This window comes from Pseudophryne corroboree, chromosome 2 (genome assembly GCF_028390025.1).
Source record: "Pseudophryne corroboree isolate aPseCor3 chromosome 2, aPseCor3.hap2, whole genome shotgun sequence".
Lineage (NCBI taxonomy): Eukaryota > Metazoa > Chordata > Amphibia > Anura > Myobatrachidae > Pseudophryne > Pseudophryne corroboree.
This window is the reverse complement of record NC_086445.1, coordinates 891477883-891494383: the sequence shown is the minus strand read 5'-3', so window position 1 is coordinate 891494383 and position 16501 is coordinate 891477883. Positions and strand designations below refer to the sequence as shown.

The following is a 16501-nucleotide window of genomic DNA, read 5'->3' as shown; positions in this document are numbered from 1 at the left end:
AAAATGCTTTTTAGCCACTCCAGCCTCTTCTCTGCTCATTACACCTGCAGAGTTCCTAAAGGATTTTCAAACGGTGCCTGAAACAGTCATCCAGATTTCTATTGTGATACACTGAATTTCACATGAGGATCTACTCTTAGGAGTTGTGTTTCTTTGCTAAAAAAGGAACCCATACAATGCTTACACCACAAAGAGTGTGTTTTATTGGCACCACAAAGAGAGTGTTGTATAAGGCGGAACAATTGAAAGTCTTGGATGATATACATTTTGAGGAACAGACACCTCTATCATTTGCTCCGCTAATACTGACCTATATAAGCTGAGTATATATGAAATTCAGTGGAAACAAAGATACAGCGCTATTAAAGGTAAACTGCTAAAAAAAAATAATGGTGTGGCTGATAAAAGTAATGATTCAACATTTATTAAAAAATAAAAGCAAATTAGCACACATTCATATACGCACAACAAGCAAAACTTTTTCTTCACCTTGACAAAGGGGTGTTAGTGCCCTGAAACGTTGGCTGTTTGTTAGGCATTATGAATTAAAGCACTTTTGTTTGGAAATACTTGACAGTCTCCCAGTGCCGCTGCTTGATAGAGGTATTTTTAAATATATATATATATATATATATATATATATATATATAGACACAGTTCCAGTATCCTGGAGGGGCACTCTCCTTGAGAAAATTACTCAAGTGGTCACTTCAGGGTTTTACCATAGGCTTTATTGGGTCGACGTTTCGGCTCAAAAGCAAGAGCCTTTCTCAAGACAAGCCATATACCATTTCATCAAGAATAAGTCAAATCAGCAGACATAAACTGCAATTTACAAAAAAAGAAGAAAAACAAACAAAATTACAATCAATCTCACAGGCCCAAGCTGTGAATACCACCACCGTGTAAAAAACAGCCTAGCACCAAAGATAAAGTGTGCCAAGGTCAGAAAAAGGATGAAAGGAGGTTGAGGGGACCTCTGAGGTACCAAAAACACCAGATATCACTAGCCATATACTCACTAATGATAATTAAAGCAGCTCCACAGGAATGTGGACTTGAGAACGGCTCTTGCTTTTGAGACGGAACGTCGACCCAATAAAGCCTATGGTAAAACCCTGAAGTGACGACTTGAGTAATTTTCTCAAGGGGAGTGCCCCTCCAGGATACTGGAACTTTGTCTATATTTGTGGATGTACCTGAGACTGGTGGAGCTCACTGGGAGCACCCCAATCAGTGACGATTGACGGATGTGAGTGCAGGATCAACACGGATAGATAGATATATATATATATATATATATATAGATAGATATATATATATATATATATATATAGATATAGATAGATAGATAGATAGATAGATAGATAGACAAGCACAGGTGTGTGTGTATATATGTATATATATATATATATATATATATATACAGATAGATTTTTATTTTTATTTTTACTTATTACTGCTGTAACTGGTAATATTTTATTAAACACCAAGGGGCTTGGTTTACATCATAATTATAAGATAACGAATACAAAAATAATTACAAGCTAATTATAGCTAACGACACTTCTATGCACTTGACTGCATTAATCAGTCAGCATCTGCGCTATATCTAATGTACTGTCGTACAAGCCTTAATTATGTGGTGGAAAAAGAAAGAAGAAAAGGAAACAGACAGCATCCGCACTTAATGCATCAGCAGGATGTAAAGCAGTGCATCCTCATTACAGGTGATGACTCTAGCCGTCCCGGGCACCCCGTGTGTACAGGTGCAGGATGGTGTCGCAGCTGGAGCGCAGCTGGACCGGAGCCGGCGTCTTCTGTGCTGTGGTCAGCAGTAGTCGCTAGGACCCCGCAGATGTCTGTGAGCGGAGAGCAGCAGCACTGAGCATGCGCGGACTGGGGCTGCTAGCTTGCTGCTCGGCTAGTTACTGATATAAACAGCTGGAGGTAGTGAGACACAGAATGAGCGCAGGCAGAGAGCACTGTGTGCTGGTTACCGAGTAGCTCAGCCTGTCCTGAGCCTGCAGACAACATGGAATGCCAAAGGAAGCTGGATGTATCCTCTGATTCTTCATAGTCTATTGGAGTGTTCACCTCTTACTTTTCCCTCCTCCTGTTTTCTTTGTAACAGGTAAGTTTCATGTGGTCACATCTCTGTGCTCTTGTTGATCTGTTGGTGTTATCAGACTAAAGATGTGTTTATTTACAGATTACATGGTGTGATGCAGTTTGGAATATTCTACATTCCTTGCACTGGCACAGTATTCCACTTTTCTACCTTCTTTCATAGTGAATAGTCTACACTGTACTTGCTTGAAGGCTGTTGCATTTACAGTATGTACTGTACACTATTGTTCACTAATAATGCACATTATTTAGGAGACATCCATACTGCACGGGTTAGTGTACACTTCAGTGCACTGGTTGCAGGGGATGCTTGATTTTGGCTCATCTGTTCCCAGAGCCTAGAGAACAAGAGGTACCAAAGTTGCATCATCAGAATGTTTACCCTTAAGACAATTACACTGTAGTGAAATACTGTTACAACTTTATAACTCACAATATATTACTGCCTTAACTCTCAATGGGGCTCTACCAGCAGTGATCTGTTGAATGAACAGTTGCAAAAGGCTAAATAAAATGAATATTATACGTCATAGTTGGACCTTATTATAGAACATTACATATAAACATAATATACATGGGCTGCTTTCAATAACACATTTAATCAGTAGCAGTATTTTGGACAAGTATATTATTTATATTATGCTGTGGCTATGGTCCTGTACTCTTTGTTACTGTAGGTGCTGTACTCTCTATGTTGCTGCTAAATCAGCTTATAATACATTGTAACCATATTCAAACTCCTAGGCATCACCCCCACCTATAGCGCATGGCAGGCACTGTTTAAGCTCCTTCTATTTACTATATCCAGTCAGCCTTCATTAGCTTTTATAACCATTCCCAGGTTTCAAATGTTTGGTTGTTGGTTATGCACAGGACTATATATACAGTGCAGGGCTGACAGTACATAAGTAGAATGCACATTTTTAATTACAGATGCCAAGCTCACCATGAAAATGAAAGTGATTTAGTAAAATAAATTGGTTATATGCAGCTGTTTTATATTTACATGATACAGTATTTGGGTATGTTTATGCTTACTTATTTCTCTGACTAGTGTTGTAGTTGTTCTGTGTCTTTAAGGAGCTGGAGCTTCAGAGAAGCTGTACAAAAATATAACTGAACGTATTGATTATAACACATTCAGAGTGCTTTTTAACCCCTTGCATGAAAGACCAAAAGGTTATGTATTCCATGTCCCTATCAGGCCTCACTAGCATCAACATTTAACTCATTGCTCTTGCTTTTTCTGTTTCTTTCATAATTTTTAGATGTATAGTACAGTGCGTGAGTGTGACTGTATGTTATTAGTGAGTGAAGCCAAGTTTTACCTCATTTGATTGGACATCATTCAGTGCTGAATATTATAGCTTTTAAATATAAGTGGTGCTTTTGGAAGACCTCAGTATTGTACTTGCTAAAAGACAAAGGAAACATGCATAACTTAAGAAAATGTTTTAGAAAAGAAATGGACTAGCTGAGAGGGCATCCATTAAGTCACTGTTCTAAATCATATTTAATCCCTCCATTACATGTAGGTTTTGATTTACTGGTTCTGGGCAAGACTGTAAATTAACCTTCTTAAACAGTATATGTAAAATATGATTTGGAAAAATGATTTATAGCATAAGAAATATATTACCAATATATAATGAGCTCAATGTGCCAGTTTGAAATTGCCTTGCAGAATATTGTAGAGCTGGATTTGATAATATGCATATATTTGATTTTTGCCTCGATAACAACAGTGTATGGTTTTGCAATGACAATAAACTATAAAGTGTTCCAAGAATCCATTACTCCCTACCCAAACTTGTTCATTTGACGTTAGCATATTGTTCATTGATTGTTTATATAAAAGGTAGCTTCTGATCCCTTAATTAGATGTAAAGACTGGTTGGAATGTTACAGCATGTATACTTTGTTTTGGATTTTGCTATGTTACAGGTCACATTTTAGATATGCTTCCAAAGCTTAACGATTGACTGTATAATCAGAGAATCTCATTCTCCAAAGCCCTGACACAAAAATTTAATTCTGACATTAAAAGTTGGCTAATTTTATGTATTTTTCGTTTTTCATTGAATTGTTACAGCATTCTTACATCCATCCAATGGGTTTATCCTTCATATATTATAGTATACCCCACTTTAGCACTTTGATATATCAATGACTTGTTCTCGCTATAGTACACTCTTGAGTATTCTGTCAGCCTCTCTGTCTACACTTCAGATGTGTCCTCAAGTTTCTGCTAGAACTATTCTCCACCTGGTCTATTACTCCCCTTGATATGTTTGACTGTTTCTGTAGAGCCATTACTTCATTATCCTTTCTAAGCTCTACATAATAAACTTTCCCTGTGAAAAGATCAATCAAATGATAAATGCAACAACCTCAATTAGATGGTCATTTGTAGCCCATGCGCTATTGAAGATGTTCATGCATGCAGTCATTTACTGTAGTCAGAGTACAGTACTCTGTCTAGGACAAGTAATTAGTTTTAGAATGTATAGAGGAACTCAGAAAGGTTTCTCATGCAGCTTCAGTCTTATTTTAGCATATCCAATTCACCCTCTAAACCATGTAGAAATGAAGCACTGTTGTGTAACTCAAGGTTGAACCATGTATCCAACCAACTTGAGGTGAAGCCATTGGCATTGCCCCTTACACACTTCCTTTTTTATTTTTAATTAAGCTTCATTATAATTGGATCTTGGCTTGGATCCAAGATCAATCAGGAGATGTGTGTGTATGTATATATATATATATATATATATATAATTCAAACCATTCAATATTCACATACTTAATGTGTGAATGTGTGAATAAAGACTCTAATTTGATGCTAATCAAAACACAGCCAATTAGTTATATACAGCTGTCAACTTAAGATCAGTTAATAGGTCCCACCTGAAGTTTGACACAGATTTTACTTAGCAATCTGGTTTGGTTGGAAATTTTACACAAATGTATATTCATCTAATGTATCACATCTGATGACTGTACTGACAGTCTCTTATGATACAGTACTTTTATGTACAGTATAAGATATGGTAAGCATTAAAACATATTTAAATCTCATGATGTGCTTGTATAGCGTATAATATAAGTACAAGAAATTTGAAGGACATGAAAACTAAAATAAATTAAAATTCAATTATCTCTGAATAATCAGAATATAATTTCATAAGTGACCTCCCTCTTGGCTCACTCCTGCTACATCAGATAATGGTAATTCCACTTCTTTCAAGTGTCCACACTGATTAAATATTAATTTATATTAGCAATCCCCTGCACAGCAGTTCCAGTGTTGGGAACTAACTTGCAGCTTTCACTTTTGCCATATGTCTCTGCAGAGTAGGCATTCTGTTGCCATAGAAATAGATTCACTCTCATGGTTTTGCGTTAAAGTAGTTTATGGGTTGCAAACATTTAAAAAAAAAAAAAACATTTATCAAACATTCTAAAGGGACCCAGTGCAGGTGTTGCTCATAGCAGCCAATAGATTTCTAGCTATTATTTAGTAATTTCTATAAAGTAATCTAATTGGTTGCTATCGGCAAACCACTTCCACTTGGTTGGTCTCTTTAGATGTTTTGATAAATTTTCCCCCTATGTCACTGGAATTTCACTGTCACTCCTAATGGAGAAAATCATAGATGGATGTATATAAACCTTTTATTTATCATCCTGACATATCTCTCACATTGCTTGTTAATATACTGTACAAATTTCCTCTCTATTTGTCTATTATATAGAGAAAATGGAACAGAAAGATGTTCTTAGAAAACCAACTCCCTCAGACAGAGATTATTCAATTGTGCACAGACATAAAACTCCTCAAATTGAGACACAATGTATTGCATTGTTATTGTGCACAGACATAAAACTATTAGTGTATCAGATTTGCCGTGCTGTATTTAATAATCTAATCTTTTTGTACAAGAGATTATGATGAATATTATTTTTGCATCATTTAAATAGTCCAGTGGTTCCCAAACTCTTTTGTACCAAGGCGAGCTAGAGTATCAGAAAATTTTTTGTGGCACCCCTAGGCCAAATTTTCTTACTGAGTAATTCACAAATAAATATTAAATTAAGCAAACTGTATTTATATGTCATCCTTAGGTTTAATTGTGTGGTGAGGGACAAGATTTGCTTCTGTTTGTCTACATATTTTATGATCGGCTGACACCAGCACTAGTTTTGCTTATTATAATGACCATAAATAATTTGAATTGGTCCGGGATCACCAATCCAAAGCACCCCTGCACGTGCCCTGAGGCGCCCCAGGGTGCCACGACACACAGTTTGAGAACCACTAAAATAGTCCATTAAATCTTTGAAGTTGTAAAGCAAAACAATAGCCTGATAATAGTAGTTTACAGTATCGGTTACAGGGTATTTCCAGATAACCCTAATTCTAATTCATTAGCTTGTAGTTCCTCTGCTGCAGCTTCTACAAAATAAAATGCTACATTCTATATTTTGGGATTCCTTCTGCAATTTGTATGCCAGTCTTTAAATCTTACCAAGCAAAGCTGTTTATTTTTGTTTCTCATAAAACGTCCCTGCATAAAATCGTACCCAATGTGGAAAACAACTCAGAGCTGCATTGTGCATAGTGGCAATGAAAACAAACAACGTTATGTGATGCTGCAAATACATGGCTGAAAATCACAGAAGGAAGCCAGAAAGAGAAAGCAATGTATTCAACAAATGTTATAATTGATTACGATTCTATGTACAAGTCAATGGGGCAGATTCAGTTGTTGGTCTCCCTGGCCGCCACTAGATGGCGCCCAATGGAGCAATTGTGTGTGCAGCCTGGGAGACAAAATTCAGCTCACAGCCTCCTGAGGTGCAAGCTGAAATTTGGGTAAACTCAGTGGTTTGGACACTAAGATGGAGTTTGAGCTCCCTAACCTATGCTTTGCACAGCAAAACCTGGTACTAATGGGCACGCATATGGGGTATGCACACCCGATTGGGGCAACAACTAAATAACCCTTAATAACCCTGATGGGTTCCCAATATGTTTGGGCAGCCACAAAACAATTGAATTTGCCCCAATAAATGAAAGTAATCTGAGCCTGGGTAACTCCTTTTAAATCCAACTAGGAGAACCCATAAATGGGACCAGCATGACTAGTACTGTAGATATGCTCAACTCTGCTAGTACCTAATGAGCCATACTAATAGTTCATTCATAAACTGTACTTCATCCGACAGTAACTCAATGTTGCCAGTGGTCCAAATAATCACTTTTGATCAACCGACTTTTAATTAGTAAGGTTGTATGTGTAGTCCAGTGGTTCCCAACCTTTGTCCTCAGGACACCAAAGAGCTCATGTTTTCCAGGTCACCTATCAGGTGCATAGATGTATTCATTACTCGCTGACATATTTTAAAAGATACACAGGTAAAGTTAAGGATTTTACTTGCGATTCTGTAAGGAGACCTGGAAAAGATGCATGATTTGGGGTTCTGTGGAAAGAGTTATGGTGTAGCCAGTTTCCTTAACTTTCCACACATATAGGATCATTTCAGTCTGACTGTATTTGTGCACATGATGTAAAATTGTTCCTAAATCTGATCTGATTAGAATGATGTGTGGGACCAAGATAAATGGGGGATAATAAATTTGGCCTTTTAAAGAGGCCAAATTGAGCTGTTGGCCATAGCAACCTATCAAATTTTAGTTATTATTATGGAATGTACTAGATAGTTAATAGAATATGAATGGTTGCTGTGGGTTACACCTCCATGTGTCCTTAGAAGGTTTGATAAATCACCCCACACCCCCTAGAAACAGAGCTTGATGGTTGGTAGGCAACACAGCCTATCTAGCTTATTTTGTTCCTAAAAGCCTCAGATCCTATCCTCCATACCTTTGTTCCAGAGTGTTATGTCTGTCCAAAGCATGCATACATTCCCTAACCATAGTAACCCCTACCACCTCTGCGTGAAGGCTTATATGTATCCACTAGCCTTACAGAAAAGTAACTCTTCCGTATCTTTCTCCAAACCTGCAGATACCTGCAGGTGAGGGTTGCTTTGTAGGGGATGCAGTTATGTTACAAGCAGTCGGGATCCCGGCGGTCAGGATCCTGATGCCGGAATACTGATTTCTGAAAATGCCGACACGCATGATCCTTACATACATGGTCTATTCCCACTCGTGGGTGTCCAGTGGCAGGGATCCCGGCACCGGTATGCTGACCGCCGTGATCCCTACCACCGGTTACGCATATCCAATCCCCTTGTAGAATGCTTTCCTCCTTTACCTTGTAAAAACCGTTGGTATCTGTGAAAGTTTCTCTCACACTTTCCCCACATTGATGATACATATATATATATTTTTCTATGAAACATCTGATCTGAGTGTAGTCACATAGAATGCAAAGGACAAAATAGTATCAGTAAGCTCTATGGGCCTAATTCAGACCTGATCGCAGCAGCAAAATTGCTCTCTAATGGGCAAAACCATGGGGGTAATTCAGACCTGATCGTTAGGCAGTGATTTTTGCACTGCTGCGATCAGATAGTCGCCGCCTACAGGGGGAGTGTATTTTAGCTGTGCAAGTGTGTGAGCACAAACTGCAGCCTGTCCGGTATCGGAATTGAAGTCAGGAACCCTCCCTGCAAATGCTTGGACACGCCTGCGTTTTTCCAAACACTCCCAGAAAATGGTCAGTTGCCATCCACAAACGCCCTCTTCCTGTCAATCTCCTTTCAATCGCCTGTGCGTTCAGAAATTTTGCACCATCCCATCGCTGACCGGCGATCCCCGTTGCTGTGGTCCATTGCGTCTGCGCATTGCGGTGCATACGCATGCGCAGTTCTAATCTGATCGCAGGCTGTGAGAGAACGCAGCCTAGAGATCAGGTCTGAATTGGCCCCTGTGTGTGTAGGGGACAGGCTGTGTGTGTGTGTAGTGACTGGAGGGGACAGGCTGTGTGTATGTGTGTGTGCGTGTGTATGTGTGTAGGCCCTGGGGGAACAGGCTGTGTGTGAGTACTGATCGAAGTGGTACAGAGTGTGTGTGTGTGTGTGTGTGTGTGTGTGTGTGTGTGTGTAAAGACTGGGCAGGACCGTAACTAGGTGTGTGCCACTGTGGGAAAATACCACTGGCAACACCCACTGGCCCACGCTTCTGCCGTACTGTAAGGGGTCCACTCAGCCACCCGTCTGCCGTATATATATCACCCATGCTACTTCTCTCACATATAGCTGGGTAGCATTGCAGCTCGTCCACCCCGCCTCCCTACTCCCCCTCCTCTGCCCATCTTCTGGGAGAGAGGACTTCTCTCCCAGCCTGCCCCCAGCCCACCCACAGTGCCCTGCTCTGCAAAGAGCCGCAGCGTAGGCAGGAAGGACAAGAGAACTGCCAGTGGATGCTGCCATCCCAGAGCAAACATAAGTATTGCACTCTCTCTTTCTCTCTCCCTCCCTCCCTTTGTAAAAGGGGACTCTGCCTGCCATAATGTGTAAAAAGGGGACTTTGCCTGCCGTAATGTGTAAAAAGGGGGACTCTGCTGCCTTAATGTGTAAAAAGGGGACTCTGCCTGCCTAATGTTTAAAAAGGGGGACTTTGCTGCTATAATGTTTAAAAAGGGGGACTCTGCTGCTGTAATGTGTAAAAGGGAGTTCTACCTGCCGCAATGTGTAAAAAGGGAGATTCTGCTGCTGTAATGTGTAAAAAGGGGACTCTGTCTGCCTTAATGTGTAAAAAGGGGACTCTACCCAGGGTTATAGCATTTAACATATTGATTTTAATATCTGGGTTGGTAAGAATCATAGTTGTCAGTTGGTACTAAACCATTACTTCAGCAGGTGACTTATAATATGAACAGCTTAACACAGAATACAGGTTGAACCCGGTGGGCATTTTGCCTCTTTTCAACCTCACTAAATATGTAACTATGTAACATGCCTGCCGTAATGTGTAAAAAGGGAGTTCTACCTGCCGTAATGTGTAAAAGGGGACTCTACCTGCCATAATGTGTAAAAGGCAGCTCTACCTGGTGTAATGTGGATAGGTTCTATATCTGGCGTAAAGTGTGACAGGGGCTCTACCTGGTGTAATGTGTAAAAGAGGGCTTTACCTGGCGTAATGTGTAAAATGGGGCTCTACCTGCTGTAATGTGTAAAAGGGAGCTCTACCTTGTGTAATGTGGATAGGGGCTCTACCTGGCGTAATGTGTGACAGGGGGCTTTATCTGGCATAATGTGTAAAATGGGGCTCTACATGGAGTAATGTGTAAAAGGGGGCTCTACCTGGTGTAATGTGGATAGGGGCTGTACCTGGAGTAATGTGTAAAAAAGGGCTCTACCTGGCGTAATGTGTAAAAGGGGTTCTACCTGGTGTAATGTGTGGCATGATTTAAATAATGGAGACTACTGTACAGCATAATATGAATTGATATTATTTTGTGGCCACGCCCCTATATTTTTGTTATGCGCCTACAGCACGCACTGGCCATATTTTAAATATGGGGGCCGCCAATGCTGTTTCTTGCACACAATGCTAAAATGTGTAGTTACAGCACTGAACTGTGGTACAAATTACTTGCAGTACCTCTTGTGTAAGGATAATGTCATTCAAACAGACTATGGAACTGCAATGAAATGAACATTGTTGTTACAGATTAAATAGGTTTTCAGCATTTGATTAGGTTGTATTTGTAAACACATATTATTACAATTTTACTGTTTTCTATTCACTTTCTCATTTGATTACTATCCAGTATTGGATCCATTGTTCTAGTGAATAATAATAGACTGCTGTCAGTGGAGAACATCACTACTGAAATCATACTGTGTTTGTTCATGTTCCCTGGTAAACACTTGAAAATATTGTGTTTTCTAAATAACAAAGCCGCTGTATTGGTATAGACGAGCACTTTTCATTTAAGCCCATCCTGCAACAAAAGAGCACATTCTGCTTATAAACTTTGGTCATACAGATGCACTCCCCACAGTGAAACACACTAATTGCACCCACCCACCTTGTCCGCTCCATAGTGTTTATATTTCTGTGTGCTGCGTTAAAAGCAGGGATGGGCAATAGACAATGCTATTGACAGGTGCTTAATAAGTTAGTGTAAGTAAGCTGTGATCCAGCTATAGACGTAATATGACCACTAGGGGCACTGTATGATTGAAGTACAGTATGTGAACCAGATATTACATTATCTACACAGAACAAACAATAAATAAGTTGTTAAACATTTGTAAATGAAAGTTCATGAAGAATATTGTAGGTCCATATATTGTAGCAATGGTTTATTTGAAAAGGTTAATATAACATGGGATGTACTGTATGTCTCCAAACATATTAACAACTGTGTAGTGCTGCGCTCACTAACTTCGATAAATTCCTTTTGAGATGTGGTCAGATTTAGGGGTAGGGTTAAATGACTTGCTTGGATTCGTCAGGATTCCAAAACTATCATGAGTATACTTTGTGTAAGCATTTGAGTTGCCGCCGGAAAGCCTGTCTCACACTTACTACTGTGCTGCTGGGAGCGCGACACCGGCATTACATCACAGCCACGCTCCCTTCTCTGTCTGACTACTGCCATGAAGATGCGGCCTCACTGTCCAAAGGCTCACATGCAGGTGAGGGTTGCTACCAGTGAACGGAGGGAGGGGGGGGAGGATGCTGAGAGACACAGAACGAAGGAACAGAGATGCAGGCTGAAAGACTCAGACTGAATTGGGGAGGCTGGGAGAGTGAAGTGGGGGGGGGGGGGGCGAGAGAAACAGAGGGAAGGGGGAGGAGACTGAGAGGCACAGAGTGGAGGGTTGGAAGCTGAGAGGCACAGAGTGAAGGGTGGGAGGCTGAGAGGCACAGAGTGAAGAGGGAGCAGACTGAGAGGAACAGAGTGAAGAGGGAGCAGACTGAGAGGAACAGAGTGAAGAGGGAGCAGACTGAGAGGAACAGAGTGTAGAGGGAGCTGGCAGAGGAAACACAGAATGAAGGTGGGAGGCAGAAAGGCACAGAGTGAAGGGGGGACTGAGAGGAAAAGAGTGAAGGGGGAGCAGGCTGAGGAACACAGAGTGAAGGGTGGGAGGATGAGAGGCATAGCGTGAAGGGGTGCAGGCTGAGAGGAACAGTAAAAGGGGAGCAGACTGAGAGACACAGATTGAAGGGAGGCTGAAAGGCACAGAGTGAAGATGCAGACGGGAAATGATGGCGTGGCAAAGAGACTCAGGTGGGGGATGATGGTGTGGCATCACTCATTTGTTAAGGAAAAATGATTTTACTGCAAAGCTGCTTAGGGATATGCTTCAAATGTTACATTTAAGTTTGTCAGTATTTTATTCCCAGAACCGATGAAGGTGCGGGAGCGCACATCGTCTGCGACTTAGTGCATACACACTAGACGATTTTGTGAATGATGGTGGTTATTCAGAAATGAACACAGATCGCTGCATAAGCAGCCAAATCTGTGTTCATCTCAGCACATGCTGTGGGCTGGCCAACATAGGGCAAGGTCACCCAGCATATGTGAGGCATCAGATCTGAGGCAAATTAGACAGCGGAGGCATCAGATCTGAGGTTTACCCATGGCAGCACAGCCTTGGTGCGCTGTCAGGCAGTTAGCGGCTATTTTTTTTTTTTTCAAAACGGCTGCGCGTGATGTCATGTAGCTGCCCCGAAAATGGTCCCGGCCTGTCCGCCCTGCCCCCATTTTCCTGGCGCCGTCCCCACAATACCGTAACTTCATCCAAACAACGCCAACGCCTGTCAAACACATTGTGGCCAAATCCTTCGGGGATGCAGCCACAATGTGTAAGGTCACACACACACACAACGGCTAGTGCGCATGCACAGACCACCTGAATGCGGCCACTGTAAGTGACCTCGCGGCTGCGTTCAGGTCTGAATCGGGCCCCATGTGACTGAATCAGGCACATTGTCCACAATATTGTTAGTGATAACCCAACTTTAAAGTGAGTAAAAGTAGAAAAAGTATCCTACTTACCTTCTGGTGGCAATAAAGCTTCTTCTTCAGCTGCTGAATTGTATTTCATGATGTCAGAATGCACAGATGTGGTTATACTGTACCTGGCACATCTACCAAAGGATAAACCAATTGTAATTGATTTGCCTTTCAGAATGCCCAAACAAATTACGTGAATTAAATTAAGACCTTCATGGAGAAACAATTGCTTAGAAAATCTACTTTGAGCTGGAATTGAGTTATTTTGCAAGGATTTTTCACTTCTTAAGTCTAGTCACGTATTTCTGTAACCTGTTGTTTGTCAGGTTGTAGAGTCCCAAATAAAGGTGGCAGCAGGTGTATTGATTGCAATGAGTGAATCTGGGTGTTGAAGGACTAATAGTAATTATTTCAGCAATTAAATCTTCATCTGCTATTGCATTTGCTTTGTTGATACACCCAACAAAGATAATTTAAATAATGAACTTGCATTATTTATATAAAAAAAATGTAGGTTTGTCAAAATAACTAGCTAAATTTAGTAAAGATAAGTATTTTCAAAGCCAAGTTTCTTATTGCTCCTTAGATCTGGACGTGAGGCAAAACATAATTTTCTCATGATTTGAGGTCAGTCTTCAGAGCTTCTCAGAGTATCTGGGCACTTTGTAGGCACCTCTGGCATAATATATATAAAGCTACTACTACTCTCAGTAGGCCAGTCACAGGTCACATTTTATTATTGGAGGAATCAGGGAGCAATAGACGCTGGAGATGGCTATCACAAGATGACCATTGAATAGTGGCCATGGCAACATACTTTGTGATGGAATCTAGCCATTGCAAGATAAGCATTGATGGTTTAAATATCGATGGCCACTTTAGTGTTAATGCACAGTCTGAACCGACAATTTACACATGAGCAAAGATGATCTGCTGCGGCACAACTTCTCAGTGTCTGAAGCTGTATTAAGTAACACTGCCACTGGATGGCAACTATCTCAATCCCGGAATCAAATGGAAAAAACATTTTAATTTCCACTGGGCCGGTAATATTGATAGTTACGTCTTTAAACTGAGACATTGTCTCAGGTTGTCCGAGAGATGAAGGCCGAGCATTTCAAGTTTGTATGGAGAAAGGCAAAAAAAAGTATACATGTAACTTTCTATGTTTTTATTGGTATCCGGGCTATAGGTCGACCCTGAACAGGTCGACAGTAATTAGGTTGACATGGTCAAAATGCCGACATTGTCAATAGGTCAACATGTAAAAGGTTGATAGTGCTTATAGTCAACAGGTACATAAGGGCAACAGGTTTAAATGGTTAACATACGGGAGACACAGATATGGTCAACATAGTTTTTAGGGGTTTTGATATTTTAATCAACTTTTTCATACTTTATCGTCCACGTGGACTACGATTGGGAATAGTAACCTGTGCAGCGGTAGTGGAGTGAGGCTCCTTGTCCAAAGCATGGTGAGTGAAGCGAGGCATCCGAGGGGGAGCAGTACACTAACATAGTAACATAGTATCTAAGGTTGAAAAAGACAATTGTCCATCGAGTTCAACCTATTTGTTGTCTCCTATGCAGGATTATTTGGTATAAAATTTTGACTGATGCTGATGTCACAACTGAGGCCTGGTGAGGGTATCTGGAAGCCTCAGTTGTAGGGGCTGACGGATACCGGAATTTGGGTGGTGTGAGCAGACTCCTAGACATGTACTAAAACAGTAGCAATGAATGCCAAAAGGCGTGACCATGACAACTGAAGGTATCTTTCAGAGATTTTATTAAATGAAAAGTCATATAAGGTGCAAAAGAACATTAAACGTCACAAGTGGTTAGTTGAAGCACAACTGGTTAGAACCAGTAATCCGAAGTGTGAAGGAGAGTTCTGTATAAAGCCTGGAGACCCACGTGAGGTAATAATGTGATGCTGGGAGAAGTAGGTGAAACTAAATAATAACAGAGTTCGTGGGTAAATTATAAATGAAGCTGGGGTTCGTAGGGAAACTGTAGATGAAGCTGGGGATCGCTGGTAATCTGTAAATGAAGCTAGGGTACACTGGAAAACTGTAAGTGAAGCTAGGGTTCGCTGGAAAACTGTAAGTGAAGCTAGGGTTCGCTGGAAAACTGTAAGTGAAGCTAGGGTTCGCTGGAAAACTGTAAGTGAAGCTAGGGTTCGCTGGAAAACTGTAAGTGAAGCTAGGGTTCGCTGGAAAACTGTAAGTGAAGCTAGGGTTCTCTGGAAAATTGTAAAACTCTTGGAAGTGGCTACTGGGAAGCCAGAGCATGAAATGCTGTTAGCACTGGGTGCAGGAACAATGTTGACAGGGTGCACCTCAGGGCAGGGACACAGGCAGCTGGAATATCACCGGAGAGGAAATCCACCAGGGAGTCAGGCTAATGCAGAGAGAGTCCACAGAGAACTGCACACTGGGATCACAGGAGACAATTGAAGCACTGACAACCCTCCAAGTGCTGGGACAGGATATTTATACCTGTAGGATGACTGGGATTGGTGGTCAATTAGGCTCCGGTTCTGTCAGCACTGTGGATAGGTGAAACAGTATCATGTGATACAAACCCAACATGGCTGCACCTATAGACAAATGCAAAAGGGGAATTAGGAACTTAGAACCCATGTGTGAGGTAACAATGGTGGCGGAGGCTGCAACAGCAGAAGTCCACGCGCCCAGCGTGTTCAGCGGCCACAGAGATGGAGCACACGGAGGACACACATCCAACGGGGAACCACTGGCGTGGCAGTGACAGCCGCAACGGGACTGAGAACGCTGCACACTGCAAACACTGAGGAGGCTTGCTAAAGCCAGCGCTGCAGGCCACACAGACTACAGCCCGGCCCTGGCTCGCTGAGCCAACCTCAGGAGGCACTTAACCGGTAAGAAAAGGCGTCTAGTTACCCGGATCGTGACAGCTGATGTCTGCCGTTAAGTTTTACCCCTTTTTTTTATAATAACTATAGTGCGTGACTATGCACCATAACCCTGGATATCCTTACCCATTAGGAATTTATCTAGCCCATTCTTAAAGGTGTTGCCTGAGTCCGCCATTACAACTCCCTCAGGCAGGGAATTCCAAACATGTATCGTCCTTACCGTTAAAAAGCCTTTACTCCGTATTGTGTGGAATCTCCTCTCCTCTAACCTGAGCGAGTGTCCACTAATTGAAGTTCCAAGTGCTTTGACGGCGAAAACGACACCAAAAAAAGTTACAATTTTTGTGTAGACCTTTTGTCATGTTAACCTTTTGACACTGTTGACCTTTACTACTGTCTTCCTTTTTCATATCAACCTAATGACCCTCTCGACATTTTGATGGTGTCGACCTAATGCATGTTGACCATTTGTGGTCAACCTATTGACTGTAGACCTTTTACTTATAGATCTAATGATCCAAAC

At 41.3% G+C, this 16501-nt stretch overlaps 1 protein-coding gene across 1 annotated transcript in view; it reads left to right on the top strand.

Annotated features, from left to right (window-relative positions):
• The first annotated feature begins 1695 nt into the window (after positions 1-1695).
• The window catches only part of WSCD1 (WSC domain containing 1), a 259167-nt gene continuing 244361 nt past the window's right edge, over positions 1696-16501 (top strand). Inside the window, exon 1 of the mRNA XM_063956006.1 lies at positions 1696-2134. The gene's annotated coding sequence lies outside the window, so the exon portion shown is untranslated. The remainder of the gene's footprint in view (positions 2135-16501) is intronic.